Raw genomic sequence first — 13,071 nt, forward strand, 5'->3', positions numbered from 1 at the left:
CCAATCATTGTTTCACAACTTTTTTATGGTTTCACTTAGCTATAATACTTGCTTCAAATTTCCTTTAGCATTTTCAGCTAGTAATTTAGATTCATGATTAGAATTTATGTTCCCTTTTCACTTGTAGAAAGTGAGGAAAATCAATTGATCAATGCTCATCTTTAACTCCCAGAAACAAAGCTTTTATTAGTTGTCTTGGCGTACTTATGCTTTTGTTAAACATTTATTCATTTTTAAAATTACACTCGCAATCTATCCAACTCCCAAATTGAAAGCTTTCAGTAGTTACAAGTTAGAACGACATATCTATGAATAACATATATTTATTACATTTGTTTTATTAAAACAGGATGTTTATGTGGCACCACTAACTGAAAAGTTTTGTCAGTCTAGAAGTTGCCATAAATGGGAAAGAGAGACACGAATGTGTGCTGCACAAATCATGATATGTTTTGTTTAAGTTTGCTGCTGTAGATTAATTTGTCCTATTATATGAAATGAAACTATGTGAGTGGCCATAGCTTGAACAGATGTTTTTAATAAAAACGTTATGCCTAGATGAAAATTTTTGGTTTGTAAAAATTATATAATAAAATAATATTGTTGAAGATAATGCAAAACATGATTTGCAGAACATGTTGTATAAATCATAGCCCCGTTGTCACCTGTGCTGAAATATTGTCTGATGAATGGATTTATGAAGTTTAATCAGAGCTGTATTGACAGGTACTTTGTATAGCTCGACTCAGTTCCAAAGGACCAAATATTAAAAGCTCAACATTTTTTATGCTCTACTACGTGAAAACGTGTGAGTCCACAAATCACCAAACAGGTGCACGAATGGTTTTATTAGCCCTGTGCCAGAATCCGGGGGCTAATTGATTTTGAAGAAATTGATGTTGTTTTGCGTTCACTATTTTGGTCAATTCATAAAACCATTTGTTTTGTACTTGAATCAACTAATCAAGTGTGACGAGTAAACGTTTTTAACAACTTAGTGTTTATAATGACTAGATAACGTTGACAATACATAACATTTTTAAGAATGCAGTTGGTTTCACCCTATATTTGAACATATTCTTTGCAAAGATGCGACTTGTTTATTTTATTTAGTAACTATTTTTCGGTGTGGTTATCAACTGAAAATTTCGCTAATACAAAGGCTGCAATGAAACAAGTTAACTCGACGACCTAGTTACCGTTGACTGGCAGAATCGTAGTTGATACACAAATGTTCGCACAGCATTTAGAAGAAACTAATGTGACAAACTTTTAATTTCCCTTATTCGAGGCGTTTGAGAAATTTATAATAATGTATCTGTAGCTGGATTAAAAATTTTATCCTAGCAATAATAAGCAAATATAAAATAAAATATATGCCAATAGAGCTGCGTAGGGCTATACTTTTATTGCAATATCCAATGAGTATATGAGAGATAGCGACGGACTCTTTAATTTCACTATATCATCATTTTGGGCAAGTCTGAGCACATCTTTTTTCTGAGCATTTTTACCGCAATCAATTTTTGTCAATTTTAATCTTCAAATGTCTTGACAATGAGATCACCTGAAACAACAAAAACATGTCAACTGATAGAAAAATATTATTACTTTTTGTTAAAAACAACTAAAATTTGATGCAATCACATCTTTAAGTAGAGATGTTAAATTCTTGTTGCTGCTACCAATGATAGCGACTGTTTCTAACCGAATGAAAAGAGACAAAGTACTTAATTGCCATTGTCAGCCCTAAATAGCCACCAAATTACAAAAGTCTAGATCTTTGTTTGTAGAACTGATTAATTGATTTAGCTAATTACACATGGCATAAGAGAAAAATGTCAATGTATTTCTACTCACTATCTAAATGGCTAATTATTGCTGCTTAACAATAATATCACGGATAGGTGTAATTAAAAAGGTGAATTATGCTCCGGTCTATCTGTTAAACCATAGATCTATAAATTAACTATACCTGTCGTGGTGATGAAAAATTTTATGAAATGGACAAAAATTTGTCTAACATGCACTTGGCACCTCTTTGCACAAAACAACTCAAAATTGTGTCAGTAATGAACTTTAAAAAAACGTTTTAGAAAAACCATTACTTGCATGTGTATCTCAAAACAATTTACAAAATTCCTTGTTGTATATATCTCCATACATCTCAGAACCATACTTGAAAACAATTAGAGCAAAATTGATCTTTGAATCTTTCCCAGTGCTGGTATTTGCTCTACTCTCCATGGTTTCTTACCTAGAATTAGGACCTGGACTAGGTAAAGTGAACAAAGCAATGACGGTGTGTCGCAAAGGATGTGACTATTTAAGTGGGACACTATGTCTTCATTAGATTGCCCAGTCTAGTATAGCTAATAGGTCTATGCATTAAACGGTATCAGGTCACTTACCCCCTGGCCATTTACCCACCCCCCCCGGCCTTATACCCCCGGTCATTTACCCTCTGGTCCTATACCCCCCTAGGCTATACACCCCCCTGGTCAATTGCCCCCAGGCCAATTACCCCCCTCCCACGATATCTTTGAAAAGTTTCCACTAAGCACTAATTATAAGTGCAATATGCTTGATCTTAAATTAGGTATTTTGAAATTGAACTTGTAAGATATTTAGACAATTAATTGTTTTTTTTATTCCATGAGTACAGATGTCAACCAAGAATGGGTTGCAAAATAGAGCTGCTCAAAGGTGCTCAATACCCTTGATCCTGGGTTGGATAGATTCTTTGAAGCGTAACTTGTAAAGAACTAAGACAGTTAATGCATGTATATATATGTTGAAAACTGTGTTGTACCATTAGTATCATAAAATTTATCATGGAGTTCATTACTAGTACTAAAGGTGGTTCGAAGTTAGAGTATGAAGGATTCGTCTATGTGAAGCAGAAAAATTTAGCAAATGTTTGTGTCATATGAGTGTGAAATGAGACGGAATGATAAACTTTGCAAAGCTAAATTGAAACTGAAAAGTGAAGAAACTATTGGGAAGACCAACGAACACACACATCGTTTCTACTGGTCGTTCGGAGGCTTTGCAACTGCGTCAGTCAGTTAAAAGACGTGCACTACACGTCTTCTACAGAAGCTTCTACACATATTCCAGCCATTCGCACTATACGCAGATGAATACGCAGATATCGCCAGCATGCAGGCAACCCACACCCAGTTCCCCAGAGCTCTGAGGAGATTGTCATTCCTGAAGAATAAAAAGTAACATCATGTGGAGAAGATTTAAATGTAAATGTTATGTAAATTAAGATTTAAAACTAAATGTCTATACATGTACATGTTTTGCAAATACATGTAAATTACTGTCTATGTGTATTAAAATACAATTTTGTGATTAGTTTGTAAATAAATGCATTTATTCTTAAGTGTCTTTTTAATTATTAATTATTTACTACTAATTAAACCTTGACAAATTAATAACAAGTCATTCATGTGATTTAAACCCAAACTTACCTGATTTAAGTTAAACTGTATTGTGTGTTATGGGGGGTTATTGACCTAGGGGGTGTATAGCCTAGGGGGTATGTGACCAGGGGGTAAATGACCAGGGGTATATGGCCGGGGGTAAGTGGCCAGGGGGCAAATGACCTAAAATCCATCAAACATAAAACCTGTTACACCCCATAGTGCTGCCTCCTTTGTAAAAAGTGACACAAAAATGCCCTGTGGCAACCAGACTATATGCTATCAACCCGAAAAAAAAGTTTGGTAGTTTTAGTTAAAAACAACTTCACTGCTTTAGTTTTTTTTCTTCGTCTAATTATAACTTAGATCTTCATTTCAAAGTTTAGTTTAAGCACAGTGATAGAGGGTATATAAATAGGGTAAAACCTTTATTAGATCTGCGTGACACTCTATTTTTCTACCCTTTCCCATTAGTAGTGTTTTATAAAAGGTGCCGTCCTAATAGACTGCAGTGCTGTATCATTCGATGAGCACATCAGAATTTTATGAAGGGAAATTTAACCCTCTACAGGTAAGCGATGCTAATGTTGCCTATATTTTAAACTCTTTTGAGCGGAGCGACATTAGTGCCGTCAACCTCAGCATTATTACTAAACTCGTTGCCATGTATGTCAAAGTATCGGACCGAGTTAAACGAGGAACTACTTTGAGCAAAAAAATAATAGCCAGATGCAGTTATCAATTATTTCTACGGTTGCGGTGTTAAAGATTTAAAGATTAAAAAATACCGCAAAGGTTTGAAGTTAAAAAATGTACTTCAGTACGCATTATTAATGAATGCTATAATGTCGTACAGTGTTCCTCAACTTTTTTGCTACTGTAAGCCGATGTCTTGGCTATCGTGGTAATAAAAGTACGGATCGTAAGCCAAATTATCAGCCTATCAATAGGGTTTCACTTTTCTTTTCCTTACAAAACTTAGACATTAGCTAGACCAATAAAATTGTGTGTCCAACAAAAAAACTTTGTTCCCAGCCATGTGCAACCAATCGGAAATCTTTGTGCTTAGCAATTCTACTTCTAATTATGTTTCAAAACAGAAAAACCAGATCGCTATAGCCATAGCAATAAGAAATTCACTGCATTCTTCCAATGCGAAAGAAGTGTTAGAAATTTTAAGAAAGTGGAAGTCACTAAGCAGTTTTATACTTATCTTTTAGATAAGTTTTTTCTGAATAAAATAATTTTACAGTAAAACAATATTTGCATTGATTCTCAAGATATTGCATAAATACTAATGGTATATCGATTTTTCGAAAATCGGTTTGTTTCTTTTTTGGTCAGAATAGCGATTGTAGCCAATCGTGAAAGAATTAAAGGTCTTCTCATCATTTGTCAAAACACATTAAAGTCTTCATGTAAGATAGTAAAACCACATTATGGACAAATTCAAAAATAATTGATCAAATTTAGACCTTAGTGACTTTGAATCATTGAATCAAAAAAATATTTCTGAAGATTGAGATGATTGATTTTTGTGGGTACATCTTCACTAAAGTCATAGCAACCAATACAACAACAACCAAAGAATTAATCGCTTTTGATGTAACCGAGTTATTGTTAGTCAATTTTAGAGACACCTTTCTAATGATTCGTTTTTATTATGTGTTCTAAAGATTGAAGAATGTCAAGGTGGCGAGCAAATGCAGATGGCACTCAATTAAAGGGTGGCACTGTATTTTGCATTTGAGTAATTTAGTGTCACTAACATATTAGTTCTGGGCCTGAGTACTGGCCCTGTTATGATGAGAGTAAATAGATACAAATAAAAAGAAGTAATGCTGTAAGTAAAGAAGTAGGTACTATGTTGACACGGTGAGTGGGGTGATTCAATGAAACTATCAAAGTGGTAAAGTCTGGGATAATAGTGTAGGTACAAATGTAAATGCCTAAGTTTAGTTTCATAATAACCAATCAATTTGAAGGGCTGTGACTGGTAAAAAAGTGTTAATTAGTGAAATAAGTTGTAACTTGTTCTTTTATGTAAATATTTTATAGCATATTTAAATCTTGACAGCTGTGACAGGTACAAAGTTACAATATGAAGATAAACTACACCCAATAAGTACTTGTTCAAACTACATGTAATTTATTTTAGGTTGGGCAATATGAAGTCACTGAAAATGTTGAAACTTTCCTACAACAATATTGAAGATGTCCCTGAGGCTATCACTGAGCTGAGTTCACTTGAAGAACTACACATGTCCTCATGCAAGATAAGACAACTACCAGATGGGTATGTCAATAGATTATTAGGGCTACTCTACTGATCTATTAGGGCTACTTTAGTAATTAGCAGTAATAAAAACAGAAAGTACTTTGGGAAAGTAAGTTTAACTATTGTATTGGCAAAACGATGCTAAATTCTTTCATATTTTGCGCTCCTTCGGAAAGTGAAATTAATGCCGTCGGCCTAAGCATTTGTGCTAATCCTCTTTTTCATTCACGTCAAAGTATTAGAGCGAGTTAAACAAGAAGTTATGTTGTTTAAAACATTTGATGAAGGCAGTTATTAATTATTACCCTGGTGTTGCCTTTAAAGTTTTAAAGAAAAATACACAAAGCTTTGAATTTGAAAGTAAAGCTTTGGAGGTGTTCCTACGATATGCCATAACAATCGGTGATATTCCATCATATGTACGATATGCCATAACAATTGGTGATATTCCATCGTATGGTGTTTTTTGAAGAGTATTCTCATCGTTCATCAAAGCGCTTTAACTCTTCAGGTCAGATTGTAAACCACATCATGAATGAATCTAAAGACAATGAATTAGATTTAGACCTTAGTGACTTTGAATCAGAGTGTACTTCTGATGATTGTTGCCATCAATTTTTTTAATTTTACCATCACTTTAACCATGAAAACACGACTGCGACAATTAAAGAATTAATTGTTATTGATGTAACTGAGTCAATATTAGTGCTATTTTGTAAATACTTTTCTACTGATCACTTTCTATAGTGCGTTTGTAAAGATCAAACATAATGAATGTTAAAGTGGGGGGTCTAATAGTGGCACGGGTGATTTTGGAACAGTAGTCAGGCAATAGCATTTAGTAGCTACCTGTCTCGGAGGTTGACGGTTGATGCCTTTGGCCATAGTATTTTTTGATAGCCCGGTAATGATGGAGCAACTAGTCTTGCCATAGTAAAAACGAAAAATGTAACCAAAGTCGATACACGGTCTATGTAGGAATAACAGACTCCGGGAAGAAAACGCAAGCTTCCAGTGGTGCAAACAAAACTGATAACTTTTTGAAAAAATTCCGATGTGGCATGCCATGCACTGGGTTGAAAAAGACTTATCGAGCACCTAGAAACTAATTAAGTGCGGAGCCAGTGAGGAACTTGTTATATCCAAACTATCTGAGTTTACACGGTTTGAGCTGTACTTTTTAATGCTTTGCTTTATATCCCTTCTGGTCCACATTCAGTTATTTCAAAGATGAGAAAAACTTTCTTTTAGCAGCTTGGAAGTATAAGCATACTAGCTGCATTACCCGCCTACAGGAACAGATTCATGGATAGCATAAGGTTTATTGAGAGTTGTCTTTCATACTGTAAAACAATTCCAAATATGCAGTCTACTGAAATTGATGTCCTGCTCAGAGTATGCATGCACATATACATGGCAATTTTGGGGAGAACAACGAAAATCTGCAATGTATTTTAAAGCTAGATGCGTGTAAAATCTAGTAGATATTCTAGATTCATGTGTCTAGATTCATGCATCCGTTCAAACCCGTCTATATTTGCAGTTGACGATCACGAACTTCTGCCGCTGAACCTCCGCCTCGGCTGACCAGCCTTTACTCGCCGAGCAGTTGACAATCGCGCTCTTGCACTCGCCTCGCAATCAATCACTTCGCACTCGCAATCAATCGCCTTGCAATCAATTGGCCCACACCCGCCTCGCAATCAATCGCCTTGCACTCTCTTCGCAATCAATCGCCTCGCAATCAATCGCCTCGCACTCGCAATCAATCGCCTAGCACTCAATCAATTTGCAATCAATCGCCTCGCACTTGCCAACTCATTCATCCGGAAAGCCGTGCCTAAAGACTCTCGCTGTACTCGGGTCGAAAAAAGTCTCCCGCGCATCCCCGAGTGACGCCACGACCCCAAGCCTAGCTATGCTACCCGGCGTTGCCCGGGTAGTAAAAAAAGTCTTTGCACAGAAAGTTGATTTGTATTTAACATATGACAACATTTGCCATTCTAACTCTCAAACTACATATCACAAAAAAAGTGTTTTGTGTAGTTGAAATAAATTAAGAGAGAAAATAAAACAACTGTAAAGGTTTTCAAACTTTTTCAAACAATTACAACTTTCAAACTTCATATCAGGAGAAAAAGGTTTTGTGCAGGATAACTGATTTAAAAATAAATAAAACAACTGTAAAGATTTTCAAACCAATGTAAATTTAAAATTTCATAACTTTCAGCGACCTATATCTTTTGATAACGTATAGTAGAACCTCAGTTCTTGAACATAATCAGTTCTAGAAGTTTGAGATCTGAAACAATTTTGCCCATTAAAATAAAATAATGTTAATCCGCTTCAAGGCGAGAAAACAACTTTGGTAAAGTATTTTTTCAACATTTTACACCATAAGCTGTACTTGTACCCTGGTAATAAAAAAGTCTTTGCACAGAAAATCTATTTGTATTTTTAACATATATAACAACATTTGCCATTCTAACATTCAAACTACATAGGTAACATGAGAAAACATGATAGGTAACTTATCATGAGAAAAATGTTTTGTGTAGTTGAAATAATTTGAGAGAAAATAAAAACAACTGTAAAGTTTATCAAACTTTGTCAAACAACTGTAACTTTCAAACTTCATATCATGAGGAAAAGGTTTTCTGCCAGTCTAATAAATTAAAAAAAATAAAACAATTGTAAAAGGGATTAGATGTAAATTTCAAATAATTAGCAAGTAATAGCTAAATTAAGTCGGTTTTGCAACAATTACAATAAAATATGATACAGTAATGATACAATTAATACAAACTGAAAAGACAAAATAAAATTTGTGAATATGTTGAATTAATAGTATCAATTCTTGCATAAAAGTGTGTGGGTATAAACAGGTTACTGTCCCACCAGAATGACAGAATATTATAGTATTTTGAAGTTGAAATCTTATTAAAACAATGTCTGCCAGAAATGGTTGAATAAAAGAATTATATTAATAATAAAGATTGGAAACTAATCAAGTAATAATAACAGTAATAGGAAAATGAATAATGTTTAAACTTCAAACACGATACTCAATGTATGTTTAAAAGAATGCAAGTTGAAATAATAGCAACGATGAAACAAACTTTAAAAAACTTATATTATAAACTTCAAAAGTCATAAGAAGTTTATAAATGTAATAAGAGATTTTAAATTTATATATCTATGGGCCCATATATATTTCTCAAAGTATCCTATGTAAATGTATGTAAGTATAAGAGAGTGGAGAATAACTGATACTTGCAATCTTAAATGATAAATCTTACAGTAATCTTACAAATGTTTGTTGTAAAATGTGAAATTAATTACGGAAAACTAACTGGTTAGGTTTAACAGGAAATATGTGTAAGCTAATACATCTAGCTGTACAACCCAGCGTTGCCCGGGTAATAAAAAAACTGAACAGAAAATTGATTTGTATACTGCTAATTGTATTTAACATATAACAACATTTACCATTCTACCTAAAACAACTGTAAAGGTTTTCAAACTTACTTTGTCAAACAAATTTTAAACTTCATATCATGAGAAAAATGTTTGGTGCAGGTCAAATAAATTTTAAAATGTCTATAATGGGTTTAGATGTAACAGTGAAATAATTAGCAAGTAATAGCTAAATTGAATCTGTTTTGCTACGATTACAATATGAGATGATTCGGTAATGATACAATTAATTCGAACTGAGAAATCAAAATAAAATTTGTGAATATGTTGAATTAATAATAACAATTTTTGCATAGAAATGTGTGTATAAAAAAGTTACTGTTTCACCAACAGCTATCCATCAAAACTCTGAATACGACGATACTGGTACGACGATATGTTATGTAAAAATAAAATATTGTAGTGTCTTTGTCTGATCGAAGGTGAGAGAATCTAGACGCTCTTCCTACTCGAGATAATACGATTGTTCGTGTGAAAAGTAGTGACCTTAACAGCAATTTAGCAATTGAACCTTAAAAGCCAGAAATATAGGTTCACAAAAACGGCATCGTGTTTCATAGAGTTAATAAAATTTAATCTCTCAATTCTAATATCGAGAGAGTCTATTGTCGATATCGTTTTTCCGAAAACGAATCAGCCCTAATACGTCGAGGACAAAAAAGCATCGCGTGTCATGAAGCTAAAAGAAAGCCATAACGTTGTAATTATTACGTCATTTATGTGGGAAAACGGCAAATGATGAATAGGATATGTATAGAGGCGTGTACTAACCGGAGATTCCCGTTAATGCGCCCTAGATACCTAGTAGCGGGTCATAGTCCGAAAAGTACAGTACTCTATAAGACGGACAATCAATCTCACACGCAGACAGACAACGATTGCCGTTTATATAGTAGACTAGCTGCATTACCCGTGTTCGGGAAGAAATTTACGTAAAGCAATAGTTTTATTGAGAGTTGTATTTCATACTGTAAAACAACTCCAAATATGCAATCTACTGAAACTTTTGTGCTGATCTGACTGCATACACATATGCAGTCCTACATGTCAATTATGTTAAAGAGACCAATGGAAATATGCAATGTGTTTTACAGCTAGTCTACAATGCATCAGTCTCGAACCACTCAAATCGGAATTGTCCTAATTTTGTACACAGAACTGATAATGAAATTGACATTGAAGGCAAACTGAAGTTCTTCAAACTGGCAGTATTGAAAAGTTTTACATATTTTAAGAAATTCTAGAAAATATTTTCCTATTGCACTGCTTAGCTATCACCAGCATTTATTGAATTGAGACTTCTGCATGCTTGAAACACTAATCATGACTCACCAGTTCTTCGTCTATAGCCTGTGTTTTGACATGGTATATACAAACTGTGCAGCAGTAATACGGTTGTTGATAAAATTTATTATCAATAAAATCTACTATATAAACTACATATATGGCCTCTCGCCTTTCCAATGTAAGGCATTACATCTGGAACATTTTTGGACATTCGTCCCATAAAAAAATTGAACCCTTAATGTGTTGCAGGACTGTAGTCAAGTGCAAAGTTTTCTGTCCATACACGATGCCTGGTAGCAGCTGCTGTAGTTAGTGCATCTCACTGTTGTCGCCGTTTCATCTGCTCTGAAAATTCAGCTCGCCGAGCAGCTGTTGTAGCTAGTGCATCATGTTCTTGTCGCCGCTGCATTTGCTCCAAGGCTTCTGCACGTGTGGCCGATGTAGCCGCTGCTCTGAGCTGTTTGAGTTGCTGATGGGGTCGGTTCAGTAGTCTCTGCACTTCTAGCGGCTGCAGCATCTATTCTGGCCTGCTTTCGATGTACCTGTGTTTGTTCGGCGGTTTCTGCTCCTCTAGCAGCTGCAGTAGCAGTTCCGTTGTGGGCATAGCTATGTTTGCTCTGCAGTTTCTGCTCGTCTTGCTGCTGCTTTGCGAATTCGATCTCTTTCTCGACGAAAATCAATCTGTTCTTGCGTTTGGGCAGTAGGCTTTTTGGAAGGCATTGTACTGCTTCAAGCATTTCTAAAATTGAATGAGATGGTGTGCTTTTTTGTAATATACGCTGCTCGCTTTCTTCTCACCATTGCCTATTACCAGACTCGGAGTGCCCGTGCAAGTTCTGTAGTAGCTGTAGTTCTGTAGTACTCGTAGCTGGAAAAAAAAGTAAAAGTAACTCGGCTGCGGAAGGAAATGAACGTTTATTATCACAAACAGTGGCAAATCCAACGTTTTCCACCCTTTCACTGAAGTAGACTCATTCATGCGTTTTCTATGGTCGACCGCCATAGACACATTTTTGCGACTTTCCCAGCAATTGCTAGTAACTGAATTTTATTATTTGTTGATAACATAACTAATGATTTTTAAGACTTGTATGGAGTGACAGTGTTGTCTAAAGATTTCTCTATAAATTAGCCTAAAATTTAATTTTAAATCTTTGTTTGAGAATTTCCAACTTAACCCCTTCGGGTGCATGCACCGCTATAGCGGCTTCGAGTATATTCTTCTCAAGTTCATCAGCCAGTTTTTAGGCTTTGCGTAGTTGCATTACTCATCTATCTATATTTAGAGCCTGCTTACAGTTACACTATATCTACAAAGCTAAGCATGACCTTCAGACGTGTTTGCAGACATTGGACTGGTCAAACAGCTATGGTCAAATAAAAGAACTTCGAGTAATTTGTGTTCAAAGTTCAACAGTTCAACATCTCGATCAGTTAGTAACAACGCGTAGTAGCTAGTAGTTGACGCGCGTATAGGCTTCAATTCAGCGATAGAAATGGCAGACTTCCAGTAGAGTGGTGACGGAGATAAGTTAACAGCTATGGAAGAGATTGTAGATTGTATACACAGTATAATGTTTTAATTATTTGTTATTATATATACTTTTATACATTTTCATGCTACCCTTATTAGTCAAATATGTTCGTAGAACACAAATTTTAATAAAACCGCTATTTCATGCTACTTTCAATATTTATTATTTTCAATTTTTGAAATAAAGATAATACGATCAGATACAGAACTTTCTCTGCTTTTCAAAAAGTATAGGTGTTCTATGTAAAAATGTGAGTGCTTCTACGGTTAAAATGACTTTTGTTGACCTATGTCATAATCTGTAGAGCATCATGATTTAATTGTACCTGAAAACAAATCTGGATTGTGCAATTGTACCCGAAGTGGTTAAAGACAACCATTTTTGTGTAAGTTTTGAAAAAGCCACCGAGTTAGAAAACGATTACTGATGTTGATGACATAGCCGATTCAGATTTGTGTGATTACACATGTAATTAAAATAGCAATAGCAGTAACATAGTAAATAGCAATAACATACAACAATACTAACCTTTTCGATGTAGAAATTTAGTAGGTAAAACGCAGTAGCAGTACCCGTGCAAGTCCTATTGTAGCTCTGGTACTCGTAGCTGGAAAATAAGTAAAAGTAACTCAGCTGCGGAAGGAAATGAACATGTTTACTATCACAAACAGTGGCAAATCCAATGTTTTTAAGCTTTTCACTGAAGTAGACTCATGCGTTTTCTATGGTCGACCGCCGTAGACGCATATTTGCGACTTTCCCAGCAATTGCTAGTAACTGAATTTTATTATTCGTTAATAACATAACCAACGATCTTTAGGACTTTTATGATAGTGACAGTGTTGTCCTAAGATTTCTCTATAAAATTAGCCTAGAATTTAATTTTAAATCTTTGTTTGAGAATTTCCAGCTTAAAAGCGAAGATTTTTTGTGCGAGTTCATTAAATGCGTCCGAGTTAAAAAACAAATAACTACTTATGTTGATGATACTATAGCCATTTCAGATTTTTGTGATTACACAGATAATTAAAATGCACAAAGTATAGATACAATGATTTTTTTG

This window comes from Watersipora subatra, chromosome 3 (assembly GCF_963576615.1).
Source record: "Watersipora subatra chromosome 3, tzWatSuba1.1, whole genome shotgun sequence".
Lineage (NCBI taxonomy): Eukaryota > Metazoa > Bryozoa > Gymnolaemata > Cheilostomatida > Watersiporidae > Watersipora > Watersipora subatra.